Consider the following 14,922-nt stretch of genomic DNA (forward strand, 5'->3'; position numbering starts at 1 on the left):
CGTCTCCCTCCCTCCCTCCCCGTCTCCCTCCCTCCCTCCCCGTCTCCCTCCCTCCCTCCCCGTCTCCCTCCCTCCCCGTCTCCCTCCCTCCCTCCCCGTCTCCCTCCCTCCCTCCCTCCCCGTCTCCCTCCCTCCCTCCCCGTCTCCCTCCCTCCCTCCCCGTCTCCCTCCCTCCCCGTCTCCCTCCCTCCCCGTCTCTCTCCCTCCCCGTCTCTCTCCCTCCCCGTCTCTCTCCCTCCCCGTCTCTCTCCCTCCCCGTCTCTCTCCCTCCCCGTCTCTCTCCCTCCCCGTCTCTCTCCCTCCCCGTCTCTCTCCCTCCCCGTCTCCCTCCCTCCCTCCCCGTCTCCCTCCCTCCCTCCCCGTCTCCCTCCCTCCCTCCCCGTCTCCCTCCCTCCCTCCCCGTCTCCCTCCCTCCCTCCCCGTCTCCCTCCCTCCCTCCCCGTCTCCCTCCCTCCCCGTCTCCCTCGCTCCCTCCCCGTCTCCCTCCCTCCCTCCCCGTCTCCCTCCCTCCCTCCCTCCCCGTCTCCCTCCCTCCCTCCCCGTCTCCCTCCCTCCCTCCCTCCCCGTCTCCCTCCCTCCCTCCCTCCCCGTCTCCCTCCCTCCCTCCCTCCCCGTCTCCCTCCCTCCCTCCCCGTCTCCCTCCCTCCCTCCCCGTCTCCCTCCCTCCCTCCCCGTCTCCCTCCCTCCCTCCCCGACTCCCTCCCTCCCTCCCCGTCTCCCTCCCTCCCTCCCCGTCTCCCTCCCTCCCTCCCCGTCTCCCTCCCTCCCTCCCCGTCTCCCTCCCTCCCTCCCCGTCTCCCTCCCTCCCTCCCCGTCTCCCTCCCTCCCTCCCCGTCTCCCTCCCTCCCTCCCCGTCTCCCTCCCTCCCTCCCCGTCTCCCTCCCTCCCTCCCCGTCTCCCTCCCTCCCTCCCCGTCTCCCTCCCTCCCTCCCCGTCTCCCTCCCTCCCTCCCCGTCTCCCTCCCTCCCTCCCCGTCTCCCTCCCTCCCTCCCCGTCTCCCTCCCTCCCTCCCCGTCTCCCTCCCTCCCTCCCCGTCTCCCTCCCTCCCTCCCCGTCTCCCTCCCTCCCTCCCCGTCTCCCTCCCTCCCTCCCCGTCTCCCTCCCTCCCTCCCCGTCTCCCTCCCTCCCTCCCCGTCTCCCTCCCTCCCTGTCTCCCTCCCTCCCTCCCCGTCCTCCCTCCCTCCCCGTCTCCCTCCCTCCCTCCCCGTCTCCCTCCCTCCCTCCCCGTCTCCCTCCCTCCCTCCCCGTCTCCCTCCCTCCCTCCCCGTCTCCCTCCCTCCCTCCCCGTCTCCCTCCCTCCCTCCCCGTCTCCCTCCCTCCCTCCCCGTCTCCCTCCCTCCCTCCCCGTCTCCCTCCCGCCCTCCCCGTCTCCCTCCCTCCCCGTCTCCCTCCCTCCCCGTCTCCCTCCCTCCCTCCCTCCCCGTCACCCTCCCTCCCTCCCCGTCATCCTCCCTCCCTCCCTCCCCGTCTCCCTCCCTCCCTCCCCGTCTCCCTCCCTCCCCGTCTCCCTCCCTCCCCGTCTCCCTCCCTCCCCGTCTCCCTCCCTCCCCGTCTCCCTCCCTCCCCGTCTCCCTCCCTCCCCGTCTCCCTCCCTCCCTCCCTCCCCGTCACCCTCCCTCCCTCCCTCCCCGTCATACTCCCTCCCTCCCTCCCCGTCACCCTCCCTCCCTCCCCGTCACCCTCCCTCCCTCCCTCCCCGTCACCCTCCCTCCCTCCCTCCCCGTCACCCTCCCTCCCTCCCTCCCCGTCACCCTCCCTCCCTCCCTCCCCGTCTCCCTCCCTCCCTCCCTCCCCGTCTCTCTCCCTCCCCGTCTCTCTCCCTCCCTCCCTCCCTCCCCGTCTCCCTCCCTCCCTCCCTCCCCGTCTCCCTCCCTCCCCGTCTCCCTCCCTCCCCGTCTCCCTCCCTCCCTCCCTCCCCGTCTCCCTCCCTCCCTCCCTCCCCGTCTCCCTCCCTCCCTCCCTCCCTGTCTCCCTCCCTCCCTCCCTCCCTCCCCGTCTCCCTCCCTCCCTCCCTCCCCGTCTCCCTCCCTCCCTCCCTCCCTCCCCGTCTCCCTCCCTCCCTCCCTCCCCGTCTCCCTCCCTCCCCGTCTCCCTCCCTCCCCGTCTCCCTCCCTCCCTCCCTCCCTCCCCCCCTCCCTCCCCCCCTCCCTCCCTCCCTCCCTCCCTCCCTCCCTCCCTCCCCCCCTCCCTCCCTCCCTCCCCCCCCCCCCTCCCTCCCCCCCTCCCTTCCCCCCTCCCTTCCCCCCTCCCTTCCCCCCTCCCTCCCCCCCTCCCTCCCCCCCTCCCTCCCTCCCCCCCTCCCTCCCCCCCCTCCCCCCCTCCCTCCCCCCCTCCCCCCCTCCCTCCCTCCCCCCCTCGCTCCCCCCCTCCCCCCCTCCCTCCCCCCTCCCCCCCTCCCCCCCTCCCCCCCCTCCCCCCCTCCCCCCCTCCCCCCCTCCCTCCCTCCCTCCCTCCCCCCCCCCTCCCTCCCTCCCTCCCTCCCCCCTCCCCCCCCTCCCTCCCCCCCCCCCCCTCCCCCCCCCTCCCCCCCTCCCTCCCCCCCCTCCCTCCCCCCCCTCCCTCCCCCCCTCCCCCCCTCCCCCCCTCCCCCCCTCCCCCCCCTCCCTCCCTCCCCTCCCTCCCTCCCTCCCTCCCTCCCTCCCTCCCCGTCTCCCTCCCTCCCTCCCCGTCTCCCTCCCTCCCCGTCTCCCTCCCTCCCTCCCCGTCTCCCTCCCTCCCTCCCCGTCTCCCTCCCTCCCCGTCTCCCTCCCTCCCCGTCTCCCTCCCTCCCTCCCCGTCTCCCTCCCTCCCTCCCCGTCTCCCTCCCTCCCTCCCCGTCTCCCTCCCTCCCTCCCCGTCTCCCTCCCTCCCCGTCTCCCTCCCTCCCCGTCTCCCTCCCTCCCCGTCTCCCTCCCTCCCCGTCTCCCTCCCTCCCTCCCCGTCTCCCTCCCTCCCTCCCCGTCTCCCTCCCTCCCCGTCTTCCTCCCTCCCTCCCCGTCTCCCACCCTCCCTCCCCGTCTCCCACCCTCCCTCCCTCCCCGTCTCCCACCCTCCCTCCCTCCCTCCCCATCTCCCACCCTCCCTCCCTCCCTCCCCGTCTCCCACCCTCCCTCCCCGTCTCCCACCCTCCCTCCCTCCCCGTCTCCCACCCTCCCTCCCTCCCCGTCTCCCACCCTCCCTCCCTCCCCGTCTCCCTCCCTCCCTCCCCGTCTCCCTCCCTCCCTCCCCGTCTCCCTCCCTCCCTCCCCGTCTCCCTCCCTCCCTCCCCGTCTCCCTCCCTCCCTCCCTCCCCGTCTCCCTCCCTCCCTCCCTCCCCGTCTCCCTCCCTCCCTCCCTCCCTCCCCGTCTCCCTCCCTCCCTCCCTCCCTCCCCGTCTCCCTCCCTCCCTCCCTCCCTCCCCGTCTCCCTCCCTCCCTCCCTGTCTCCCTCCCTCCCTCCCTCCCCATCTCCCTCCCTCCCTCCCCGTCTCCCTCCCTCCCTCCCCGTCTCCCTCCCTCCCTCCCCGTCTCCCTCCCTCCCTCCCCGTCTCCCTCCCTCCCCGTCTCCCTCCCTCCCTCCCCGTCTCCCTCCCTCCCTCCCCGTCTCCCTCCCTCCCCGTCTCCCTCCCTTCCCGTCTCCCTCCCTCCCTCCCTCCCCGTCTCCCTCCCTCCCTCCCTCCCCGTCTCCCTCCCTCCCTCCCTCCCCGTCTCCCTCCCTCCCCGTCTCCCTCCCTCCCTCCCTCCCCGTCTCCCTCCCTCCCCGTCTCCCTCCCTCCCTCCCTCCCCGTCTCCCTCCCTCCCTCCCTCCCCGTCTCCCTCCCTCCCCGTCTCCCTCCCTCCCTCCCTCCCCCCTCTCCCTCCCTCCCTCCCTCCCCGTCTCCCTCCCTCCCCGTCTCCCTCCCTCCCCGTCTCCCTCCCTCCCTCCCTCCCCGTCTCCCTCCCTCCCTCCCTCCCCGTCTCCCTCCCTCCCTCCCTGTCTCCCTCCCTCCCTCCCTGTCTCCCTCCCTCCCTCCCTGTCTCCCTCCCTCCCTCCCTCCCTGTCTCCCTCCCTCCCTGTCTCCCTCCCTCCCTCCCCGTCTCCCTCCCTCCCTCCCCGTCTCCCTCCCTCCCTCCCCGTCTCCCTCCCTCCCTCCCCGTCTCCCTCCCTCCCTCCCCGTCTCCCTCCCTCCCCGTCTCCCTCCCTCCCTCCCCGTCTCCCTCCCTCCCTCCCCGTCTCCCTCCCTCCCTCCCCGTCTCCCTCCCTCCCTCCCCGTCTCCCTCCCTCCCTCCCCGTCTCCCTCCCTCCCTCCCCGTCTCCCTCCCTCCCCGTCTCCCTCCCTCCCTCCCCGTCTCCCTCCCTCCCTCCCCGTCTCCCTCCCTCCCTCCCCGTCTCCCTCCCTCCCTCCCCGTCTCCCTCCCTCCCTCCCCGTCTCCCTCCCCGTCTCCCTCCCTCCCTCCCCGTCTCCCTCCCTCCCTCCCTCCCCGTCTCCCTCCCTCCCTCCCTCCCCGTCTCCCTCCCTCCCTCCCTCCCCGTCTCCCTCCCTCCCTCCCTCCCCGTCTCCCTCCCTCCCTCCCTCCCCGTCTCCCTCCCTCCCTCCCTCCCCGTCTCCCTCCCTCCCTCCCTCCCCGTCTCCCTCCCTCCCTCCCTCCCCGTCTCCCTCCCTCCCTCCCTCCCCGTCTCCCTCCCTCCCTCCCTCCCCGTCTCCCTCCCTCCCTCCCCGTCTCCCTCCCTCCCTCCCCGTCTCCCTCCCTCCCTCCCCGTCTCCCTCCCTCCCTCCCCGTCTCCCTCCCTCCCTCCCCGTCTCCCTCCCTCCCTCCCTCCCCGTCTCCCTCCCTCCCTCCCTCCCCGTCTCCCTCCCTCCCTCCCCGTCTCCCTCCCTCCCTCCCCGTCTCCCTCCCCGTCTCCCTCCCTCCCTCCCTCCCCGTCTCCCTCCCTCCCTCCCCGTCTCCCTCCCTCCCTCCCTCCCCGTCTCCCTCCCTCCCTCCCCGTCTCCCTCCCTCCCTCCCCGTCTCCCTCCCTCCCTCCCCGTCTCCCTCCCTCCCTCCCCGTCTCCCTCCCTCCCTCCCCGTCTCCCTCCCTCCCTCCCTCCCCGTCTCCCTCCCTCCCTCCCTCCCCGTCTCCCTCCCTCCCTCCCTCCCCGTCTCCCTCCCTCCCTCCCCGTCTCCCTCCCTCCCTCCCCGTCTCCCTCCCTCCCTCCCCGTCTCCCTCCCTCCCTCCCCGTCTCCCTCCCTCCCTCCCCGTCTCCCTCCCTCCCTCCCCGTCTCCCTCCCTCCCTCCCTCCCCCCCCTCCCCCCCCCTCCCCCCCCCCCTCCCCCCCTCCCCCCCCCTCCCCCCCTCCCCCCCCCTCCCCCCCCTCCCCCCCTCCCCCCTCCCTCCCCCCCTCCCTCCCTCCCTCCCTCCCTCCCCCCCTCCCTCCCTCCCTCCCTCCCCCCCTCCCTCCCTCCCTCCCCCCCTCCCTCCCTCCCTCCCCCCCTCCCTCCCTCCCTCCCCCCCTCCCTCCCTCCCTCCCCCCCTCCCTCCCTCCCCCCTCCCTCCCTCCCCCCTCCCTCCCTCCCCCCCTCCCTCCCCCCTCCCTCCCCCCTCCCCCCCTCCCCCCCCTCCCTCCCTCCCTCCCTCCCCCTCCCTCCCTCCCTCCCTCCCCCCCCCCTCCCTCCCTCCCTCCCCCCCTCCCTCCCTCCCCCCTCCCTCCCTCCCCCCTCCCTCCCTCCCTCCCCCCTCCCTCACTCCCTCCCTCCCCCCCCTCCCTCCCTCCCTCCCCCCTCCCTCACTCCCTCCCTCCCCCCCCTCCCTCCCCCCCCTCCCCCCCCCCTCCCTCCCCCCCTCCCTCCCCCCCTCCCTCCCCCCCTCCCCCCCCTCCCCGTCTCCCTCCCTCCCTCCCCGTCTCCCTCCCTCCCCGTCTCCCTCCCTCCCCGTCTCCCTCCCTCCCCGTCTCCCTCCCTCCCTCCCCGTCTCCCTCCCTCCCCGTCTCCCTCCCTCCCCGTCTCCCTCCCTCCCTCCCCGTCTCCCTCCCTCCCTCCCCGTCTCCCACCCTCCCTCCCCGTCTCCCACCCTCCCTCCCTCCCCGTCTCCCACCCTCCCTCCCTCCCTCCCCGTCTCCCACCCTCCCTCCCTCCCTCCCCGTCTCCCACCCTCCCTCCCTCCCCGTCTCCCACCCTCCCTCCCTCCCTCCCCGTCTCCCACCCTCCCTCCCTCCCTCCCCGTCTCCCACCCTCCCTCCCTCCCTCCCCGTCTCCCACCCTCCCTCCCTCCCTCCCCGTCTCCCACCCTCCCTCCCCGTCTCCCACCCTCCCTCCCTCCCTCCCCGTCTCCCACCCTCCCTCCCTCCCTCCCCGTCTCCCACCCTCCCTCCCTCCCTCCCCGTCTCCCACCCTCCCTCCCCGTCTCCCACCCTCCCTCCCTCCCCGTCTCCCACCCTCCCTCCCTCCCCGTCTCCCACCCTCCCTCCCTCCCCGTCTCCCACCCTCCCTCCCCGTCTCCCACCCTCCCTCCCTCCCCGTCTCCCTCCCTCCCTCCCCGTCTCCCTCCCTCCCTCCCTCCCCGTCTCCCTCCCTCCCTCCCTCCCTCCCCGTCTCCCTCCCTCCCTCCCTCCCTCCCCGTCTCCCACCCTCCCTCCCTCCCCGTCTCCCACCCTCCCTCCCTCCCTCCCCGTCTCCCACCCTCCCTCCCTCCCTCCCCGTCTCCCACCCTCCCTCCCTCCCTCCCCGTCTCCCACCCTCCCTCCCCGTCTCCCACCCTCCCTCCCCGTCTCCCACCCTCCCTCCCTCCCTCCCCGTCTCCCACCCTCCCTCCCTCCCTCCCCGTCTCCCACCCTCCCTCCCCGTCTCCCACCCTCCCTCCCTCCCCGTCTCCCACCCTCCCTCCCTCCCCGTCTCCCACCCTCCCTCCCTCCCCGTCTCCCACCCTCCCTCCCTCCCTGTCTCCCTCCCTCCCTCCCCGTCTCCCTCCCTCCCTCCCCGTCTCCCTCCCTCCCTCCCCGTCTCCCTCCCTCCCTCCCCGTCTCCCTCCCTCCCTCCCTCCCTCCCCGTCTCCCTCCCTCCCTCCCTCCCTCCCCGTCTCCCTCCCTCCCTCCCTCCCCGTCTCCCTCCCTCCCTCCCTCCCTCCCCGTCTCCCTCCCTCCCTCCCTCCCTCCCCGTCTCCCTCCCCGTCTCCCTCCCTCCCTCCCTCCCCGTCTCCCTCCCTCCCTCCCTCCCCGTCTCCCTCCCTCCCTCCCTCCCCGTCTCCCTCCCTCCCTCCCCGTCTCCCTCCCTCCCTCCCCGTCTCCCTCCCTCCCTCCCCGTCTCCCTCCCTCCCTCCCCGTCTCCCTCCCTCCCTCCCCGTCTCCCTCCCTCCCTCCCCGTCTCCCTCCCTCCCCGTCTCCCTCCCTCCCTCCCCGTCTCCCTCCCTCCCTCCCCGTCTCCCTCCCTCCCTCCCCGTCTCCCTCCCTCCCTCCCCGTCTCCCTCCCTCCCTCCCCGTCTCCCTCCCTCCCTCCCCGTCTCCCTCCCTCCCCGTCTCCCTCCCTCCCTCCCCGTCTCCCTCCCTCCCTCCCCGTCTCCCTCCCTCCCCGTCTCCCTCCCTCCCCGTCTCCCTCCCTCCCCGTCTCCCTCCCTCCCCGTCTCCCTCCCTCCCCGTCTCCCTCCCTCCCCGTCTCCCTCCCTCCCTCCCCGTCTCCCTCCCTCCCCGTCTCCCTCCCTCCCTCCCCGTCTCCCTCCCTCCCTCCCCGTCTCCCACCCTCCCTCCCTCCCCGTCTCCCACCCTCCCTCCCTCCCCTCCCCGTCTCCCACCCTCCCTCCCCGTCTCCCACCCTCCCTCCCTCCCCGTCTCCCACCCTCCCTCCCTCCCCGTCTCCCACCCTCCCTCCCTCCCCGTCTCCCACCCTCCCTCCCCGTCTCCCACCCTCCCTCCCTCCCCGTCTCCCTCCCTCCCTCCCCGTCTCCCTCCCTCCCTCCCCGTCTCCCTCCCTCCCTCCCCGTCTCCCTCCCTCCCTCCCCGTCTCCCTCCCTCCCTCCCTCCCTCCCCGTCTCCCACCCTCCCTCCCTCCCCGTCTCCCACCCTCCCTCCCCGTCTCCCACCCTCCCTCCCTCCCCGTCTCCCTCCCTCCCTCCCCGTCTCCCTCCCTCCCTCCCCGTCTCCCTCCCTCCCTCCCCGTCTCCCTCCCTCCCTCCCTCCCTCCCCGTCTCCCACCCTCCCTCCCTCCCTCCCCGTCTCCCACCCTCCCTCCCTCCCTCCCCGTCTCCCACCCTCCCTCCCTCCCCGTCTCCCACCCTCCCTCCCTCCCTCCCCGTCTCCCACCCTCCCTCCCCGTCTCCCACCCTCCCTCCCCGTCTCCCACCCTCCCTCCCTCCCCGTCTCCCACCCTCCCTCCCCGTCTCCCACCCTCCCTCCCTCCCCGTCTCCCACCCTCCCTCCCTCCCCGTCTCCCACCCTCCCTCCCTCCCCGTCTCCCACCCTCCCTCCCTCCCCGTCTCCCACCCTCCCTCCCTCCCCGTCTCCCACCCTCCCTCCCTCCCCGTCTCCCTCCCTCCCTCCCCGTCTCCCTCCCTCCCTCCCCGTCTCCCTCCCTCCCTCCCCGTCTCCCTCCCTCCCTCCCTCCCTCCCCGTCTCCCTCCCTCCCCGTCTCCCTCCCTCCCTCCCCGTCTCCCTCCCTCCCTCCCCGTCTCCCTCCCTCCCTCCCCGTCTCCCTCCCTCCCCGTCTCCCTCCCTCCCCGTCTCCCTCCCTCCCTCCCCGTCTCCCTCCCTCCCTCCCCGTCTCCCTCCCTCCCTCCCCGTCTCCCTCCCTCCCTCCCCGTCTCCCTCCCTCCCTCCCCGTCTCCCTCCCTCCCTCCCCGTCTCCCTCCCTCCCTCCCCGTCTCCCACCCTCCCTCCCTCCCTCCCCGTCTCCCACCCTCCCTCCCTCCCTCCCCGTCTCCCACCCTCCCTCCCTCCCTCCCCGTCTCCCACCCTCCCTCCCTCCCTCCCCGTCTCACACCCTCCCTCCCTCCCTCCCCGTCTCCCACCCTCCCTCCCTCCCTCCCCGTCTCCCACCCTCCCTCCCCGTCTCCCACCCTCCCTCCCCGTCTCCCACCCTCCCTCCCTCCCCGTCTCCCACCCTCCCTCCCTCCCCGTCTCCCACCCTCCCTCCCTCCCCGTCTCCCACCCTCCCTCCCTCCCCGTCTCCCACCCTCCCTCCCTCCCCGTCTCCCACCCTCCCTCCCCGTCTCCCACCCTCCCTCCCTCCCCGTCTCCCTCCCTCCCTCCCCGTCTCCCTCCCTCCCTCCCCGTCTCCCTCCCTCCCTCCCTCCCTCCCCGTCTCCCTCCCTCCCTCCCTCCCTCCCTCCCTCCCTCCCTCCCTCCCTCCCTCCCTCCCTCCCCGTCTCCCACCCTCCCTCCCTCCCTCCCCGTCTCCCACCCTCCCTCCCTCCCTCCCCGTCTCCCACCCTCCCTCCCTCCCTCCCCGTCTCCCACCCTCCCTCCCTCCCTCCCCGTCTCCCACCCTCCCTCCCTCCCTCCCCGTCTCCCACCCTCCCTCCCTCCCTCCCCGTCTCCCACCCTCCCTCCCCGTCTCCCACCCTCCCTCCCTCCCCGTCTCCCCACCCTCCCTCCCTCCCCGTCTCCCACCCTCCCTCCCTCCCCGTCTCCCACCCTCCCTCCCTCCCCGTCTCCCACCCTCCCTCCCTCCCCGTCTCCCACCCTCCCTCCCTCCCCGTCTCCCACCCTCCCTCCCTCCCCGTCTCCCTCCCTCCCTCCCCGTCTCCCTCCCTCCCTCCCCGTCTCCCTCCCTCCCTCCCCGTCTCCCTCCCTCCCTCCCTCCCTCCCCGTCTCCCTCCCTCCCCGTCTCCCTCCCTCCCTCCCCGTCTCCCTCCCTCCCTCCCTCCCTCCCCCGTCTCCCTCCCCGTCTCCCTCCCTCCCTCCCTCCCCGTCTCCCTCCCTCCCTCCCTCCCTCCCCGTCTCCCTCCCTCCCTCCCCGTCTCCCTCCCTCCCTCCCCGTCTCCCTCCCTCCCTCCCCGTCTCCCTCCCTCCCTCCCCGTCTCCCTCCCTCCCTCCCCGTCTCCCTCCCTCCCTCCCCGTCTCCCTCCCTCCCTCCCCGTCTCCCTCCCTCCCCGTCTCCCTCCCTCCCTCCCCGTCTCCCTCCCTCCCTCCCCGTCTCCCTCCCTCCCTCCCCGTCTCCCTCCCTCCCTCCCCGTCTCCCTCCCTCCCTCCCCGTCTCCCTCCCTCCCTCCCCGTCTCCCTCCCTCCCCGTCTCCCTCCCTCCCTCCCCGTCTCCCTCCCTCCCCGTCTCCCTCCCTCCCCGTCTCCCTCCCTCCCCGTCTCCCTCCCTCCCCGTCTCCCTCCCTCCCTCCCCGTCTCCCTCCCTCCCTCCCCGTCTCCCTCCCTCCCTCCCCGTCTCCCACCCTCCCTCCCCGTCTCCCACCCTCCCTCCCTCCCTCCCCGTCTCCCACCCTCCCTCTCCGTCTCCCACCCTCCCTCCCTCCCCGTCTCCCACCCTCCCTCCCTCCCCGTCTCCCACCCTCCCTCCCTCCCGGTCTCCCTCCCTCCCTCCCCGTCTCCCTCCCTCCCTCCCCGTCTCCCTCCCTCCCTCCCCGTCTCCCTCCCTCCCTCCCCGTCTCCCTCCCTCCCTCCCCGTCTCCCTCCCTCCCTCCCTCCCTCCCCGTCTCCCACCCTCCCTCCCTCCCCGTCTCCCACCCTCCCTCCCCGTCTCCCACCCTCCCTCCCTCCCTCCCCGTCTCCCACCCTCCCTCTCCGTCTCCCACCCTCCCTCCCTCCCCGTCTCCCACCCTCCCTCCCTCCCCGTCTCCCACCCTCCCTCCCTCCCCGTCTCCCACCCTCCCTCCCTCCCGGTCTCCCTCCCTCCCTCCCCGTCTCCCTCCCTCCCTCCCCGTCTCCCTCCCTCCCTCCCCGTCTCCCTCCCTCCCTCCCCGTCTCCCTCCCTCCCTCCCTCCCTCCCCGTCTCCCACCCTCCCTCCCTCCCCGTCTCCCACCCTCCCTCCCCGTCTCCCACCCTCCCTCCCTCCCCGTCTCCCTCCCTCCCTCCCCGTCTCCCTCCCTCCCTCCCCGTCTCCCTCCCTCCCTCCCCGTCTCCCTCCCTCCCTCCCCGTCTCCCTCCCTCCCTCCCTCCCTCCCCGTCTCCCACCCTCCCTCCCTCCCTCCCCGTCTCCCACCCTCCCTCCCTCCCTCCCCGTCTCCCACCCTCCCTCCCTCCCTCCCCGTCTCCCACCCTCCCTCCCTCCCTCCCCGTCTCCCACCCTCCCTCCCCGTCTCCCACCCTCCCTCCCCGTCTCCCACCCTCCCTCCCTCCCCGTCTCCCACCCTCCCTCCCTCCCCGTCTCCCACCCTCCCTCCCTCCCCGTCTCCCACCCTCCCTCCCTCCCCGTCTCCCTCCCTCCCTCCCCGTCTCCCTCCCTCCCTCCCCGTCTCCCTCCCTCCCTCCCCGTCTCCCTCCCTCCCTCCCTCCCTCCCCGTCTCCCTCCCTCCCTCCCTCCCCGTCTCCCTCCCTGTCTCCCTCCCTGTCTCCCTCCCTCCCTCCCTCCCCGTCTCCCTCCCTCCCTCCCTCCCTCCCCGTCTCCCTCCCTCCCTCCCTCCCCGTCTCCCTCCCTCCCTCCCTCCCCGTCTCCCTCCCTCCCCGTCTCCCTCCCTCCCTCCCCGTCTCCCTCCCTCCCTCCCCGTCTCCCTCCCTCCCTCCCCGTCTCCCTCCCTCCCTCCCCGTCTCCCTCCCTCCCTCCCCGTCTCCCTCCCTCCCTCCCCGTCTCCCTCCCTCCCCGTCTCCCTCCCTCCCCGTCTCCCTCCCTCCCCGTCTCCCTCCCTCCCTCCCTCCCCGTCTCCCTCCCTCCCTCCCTCCCCGTCTCCCTCCCTCCCTCCCCGTCTCCCTCCCTCCCTCCCCGTCTCCCTCCCTCCCTCCCCGTCTCCCTCCCTCCCTCCCCGTCTCCCTCCCTCCCTCCCCGTCTCCCTCCCTCCCTCCCTCCCCGTCTCCCTCCCTCCCTCCCTCCCCGTCTCCCTCCCTCCCTCCCTCCCCGTCTCCCTCCCTCCCTCCCTCCCTCCCTCCCTCCCCGTCTCCCTCCCTCCCTCCCCGTCTCCCTCCCTCCCTCCCTCCCCGTCTCCCTCCCTCCCCGTCTCCCTCCCTCCCTCCCTCCCCGTCTCCCTCCCTCCCTCCCTCCCCGTCTCCCTCCCTCCCTCCCTCCCCGTCTCCCTCCCTCCCCGTCTCCCTCCCTCCCTCCCTCCCCGTCTCCCTCCCTCCCTCCCTCCCCGTCTCCCTCCCTCCCCGTCTCCCTCCCTCCCCGTCTCCCTCCCTCCCTCCCTCCCCGTCTCCCTCCCTCCCTCCCTCCCCGTCTCCCTCCCTCCCTCCCCGTCTCCCTCCCTCCCCGTCTCCCTCCCTCCCTCCCTCCCCGTCTCCCTCCCTCCCTCCCTCCCCGTCTCCCTCCCTCCCTCCCTCCCCGTCTCCCTCCCTCCCTCCCTCCCCGTCTCCCTCCCTCCCTCCCTCCCCGTCTCCCTCCCTCCCTCCCTCCCCGTCTCCCTCCCTCCCTCCCTCCCCGTCTCCCTCCCTCCCTCCCTCCCCGTCTCCCTCCCTCCCTCCCTCCCCGTCTCCCTCCCTCCCTCCCTCCCCGTCTCCCTCCCTCCCTCCCTCCCCGTCTCCCTCCCTCCCTCCCTCCCCGTCTCCCTCCCTCCCCGTCTCCCTCCCTCCCCGTCTCCCTCCCTCCCTCCCTCCCCGTCTCCCTCCCTCCCTCCCTCCCCGTCTCCCTCCCTCCCTCCCTCCCCGTCTCCCTCCCTCCCTCCCTCCCCGTCTCCCTCCCTCCCTCCCCGTCTCCCTCCCTCCCTCCCCGTCTCCCTCCCTCCCTCCCCGTCTACCTCCCTCCCTCCCCGTCTCCCTCCCTCCCTCCCCGTCTCCCTCCCTCCCTCCCCGTCTCCCTCCCTCCCTCCCCGTCTCCCTCCCTCCCTCCCCGTCTCCCTCCCTCCCTCCCCGTCTCCCTCCCTCCCTCCCCGTCTCCCTCCCTCCCTCCCCGTCTCCCTCCCTCCCTCCCCGTCTCCCTCCCTCCCTCCCCGTCTCCCTCCCTCCCTCCCCGTCTCCCTCCCTCCCTCCCCGTCTCCCTCCCTCCCTCCCCGTCTCCCTCCCTCCCTCCCCGTCTCCCTCCCTCCCTGTCTCCCTCCCTCCCTGTCTCCCTCCCTCCCTGTCTCCCTCCCTCCCTGTCTCCCTCCCTCCCCGTCTCCCTCCCTCCCTCCCCGTCTCCCTCCCTCCCTCCCCGTCTCCCTCCCTCCCTCCCCGTCTCCCTCCCTCCCTCCCCGTCTCCCTCCCTCCCTCCCCGTCTCCCTCCCTCCCCGTCTCCCTCCCTCCCCGTCTCCCTCCCCGTCTCCCTCCCTCCCTCCCTCCCTCCCCGTCTCCCTCCCTCCCCGTCTCCCTCCCTCCCTCCCCGTCTCCCTCCCTCCCTCCCCGTCTCCCTCCCTCCCTCCCCGTCTCCCTCCCTCCCTCCCCGTCTCCCTCCCTCCCTCCCCGTCTCCCTCCCTCCCTCCCCGTCTCCCTCCCTCCCTCCCCGTCTCCCTCCCTCCCTCCCCGTCTCCCTCCCTCCCTCCCCGTCTCCCTCCCTCCCTCCCCGTCTCCCTCCCTCCCTCCCTCCCTCCCCGTCTCCCTCCCTCCCTCCCCGTCTCCCTCCCTCCCTCCCCGTCTCCCTCCCTCCCTCCCCGTCTCCCTCCCTCCCTCCCCGTCTCCCTCCCTCCCTCCCCGTCTCCCTCCCTCCCTCCCCGTCTCCCTCCCTCCCTCCCCGTCTCCCTCCCTCCCTCCCCGTCTCCCTCCCTCCCTCCCCGTCTCCCTCCCCTTCTCCCTCCCTCCCCACCTCCCCGTCTCCCTCCCTCCCCCCCTCCCCGTCTCCCTCCCTCCCCCCCTCCCCGTCTCCCTCCCTCCCCCCCTCCCCGTCTCCCTCCCCCCCCCTCCCCGTATCCCTCCCCCCCCCCTCCCCGTCTCCCTCCCCCCCCCCCCTCCCCGTCTCCCTCCCCCCCCCCCCTCCCCGTCTCCCTCCCCCCCCCCTCCCCGTCTCCCTCCCCCCCCCCCCCTCCCCGTCTCCCTCCCCGTCTCCCTCCCCCCCCTCCCCGTCTCCCTCCCCGTCTCCCTCCCCCCCTCCCCCCCCCCTCCCCCCCCTCCCCCCCCTCCCCGTCTCCCTCCCCCCCCCTCCCCGTCTCCCTCCCCCCCCTCCCCGTCTCCCTCCCCCCCCTCCCCGTCTCCCTCCCCCCCCCTCCCCGTCTCCCTCCCCCCCCCTCCCCGTCTCCCTCCCCCCCCTCCCCGTCTCCCTCCCCCCCCTCCCCGTCTCCCTCCCCCCCCCTCCCCGTCTCCCTCCCCCCCCTCCCCGTCTCCCTCCCCCCCCCCTCCCCGTCTCCCTCCCCCCCCTCCCCGTCTCCCTCCCCCCCCCCTCCCCGTCTCCCTCCCCCCCCCTCCCCGTCTCCCTCCCCCCCCCTCCCCGTCTCCCTCCCCCCCCCTCCCCGTCTCCCTCCCCCCCCCCTCCCCGTCTCCCTCCCCCCCCCTCCCCGTCTCCCTCCCCCCCCCTCCCCGTCTCCCTCCCCCCCCTCCCCGTCTCCCTCCCCCCCCTCCCCGTCTCCCTCCCCGTCTCCCTCCCCCCCCCCCCGTCTCCCTCCCCCCCCCGTCTCCCTCCCCCCCCCGTCTCCCTCCCCCCCCCCCCCCGTCTCCCTCCCCGTCTCCCTCCCCCCCCCCCCCGTCTCCCTCCCCCCCCCCCCGTCTCCCTCCCCCCCCCCCCGTCTCCCTCCCCCCCCCCCCCGTCTCCCTCCCCCCCCCTCCCCGTCTCCCTCCCCCCCCCTCCCCGTCTCCCTCCCCCCCCCTCCCCGTCTCCCTCCCCCCCCTCCCCGTCTCCCTCCCCCCCTCCCCGTCTCCCTCCCCCCCCCTCCCCGTCTCCCTCCCCCCCCCTCCCCGTCTCCCTCCCCCCCTCCCCCCCCCCTCCCCGTCTCCCTCCCCCCCCCTCCCCGTCTCCCTCCCCCCCCCTCCCCGTCTCCCTCCCCCCCCCTCCCCGTCTCCCTCCCCCCCCCTCCCCGTCTCC

This window comes from Scyliorhinus torazame, unplaced genomic scaffold (genome assembly GCF_047496885.1).
Source record: "Scyliorhinus torazame isolate Kashiwa2021f unplaced genomic scaffold, sScyTor2.1 scaffold_1116, whole genome shotgun sequence".
NCBI lineage: Eukaryota > Metazoa > Chordata > Chondrichthyes > Carcharhiniformes > Scyliorhinidae > Scyliorhinus > Scyliorhinus torazame.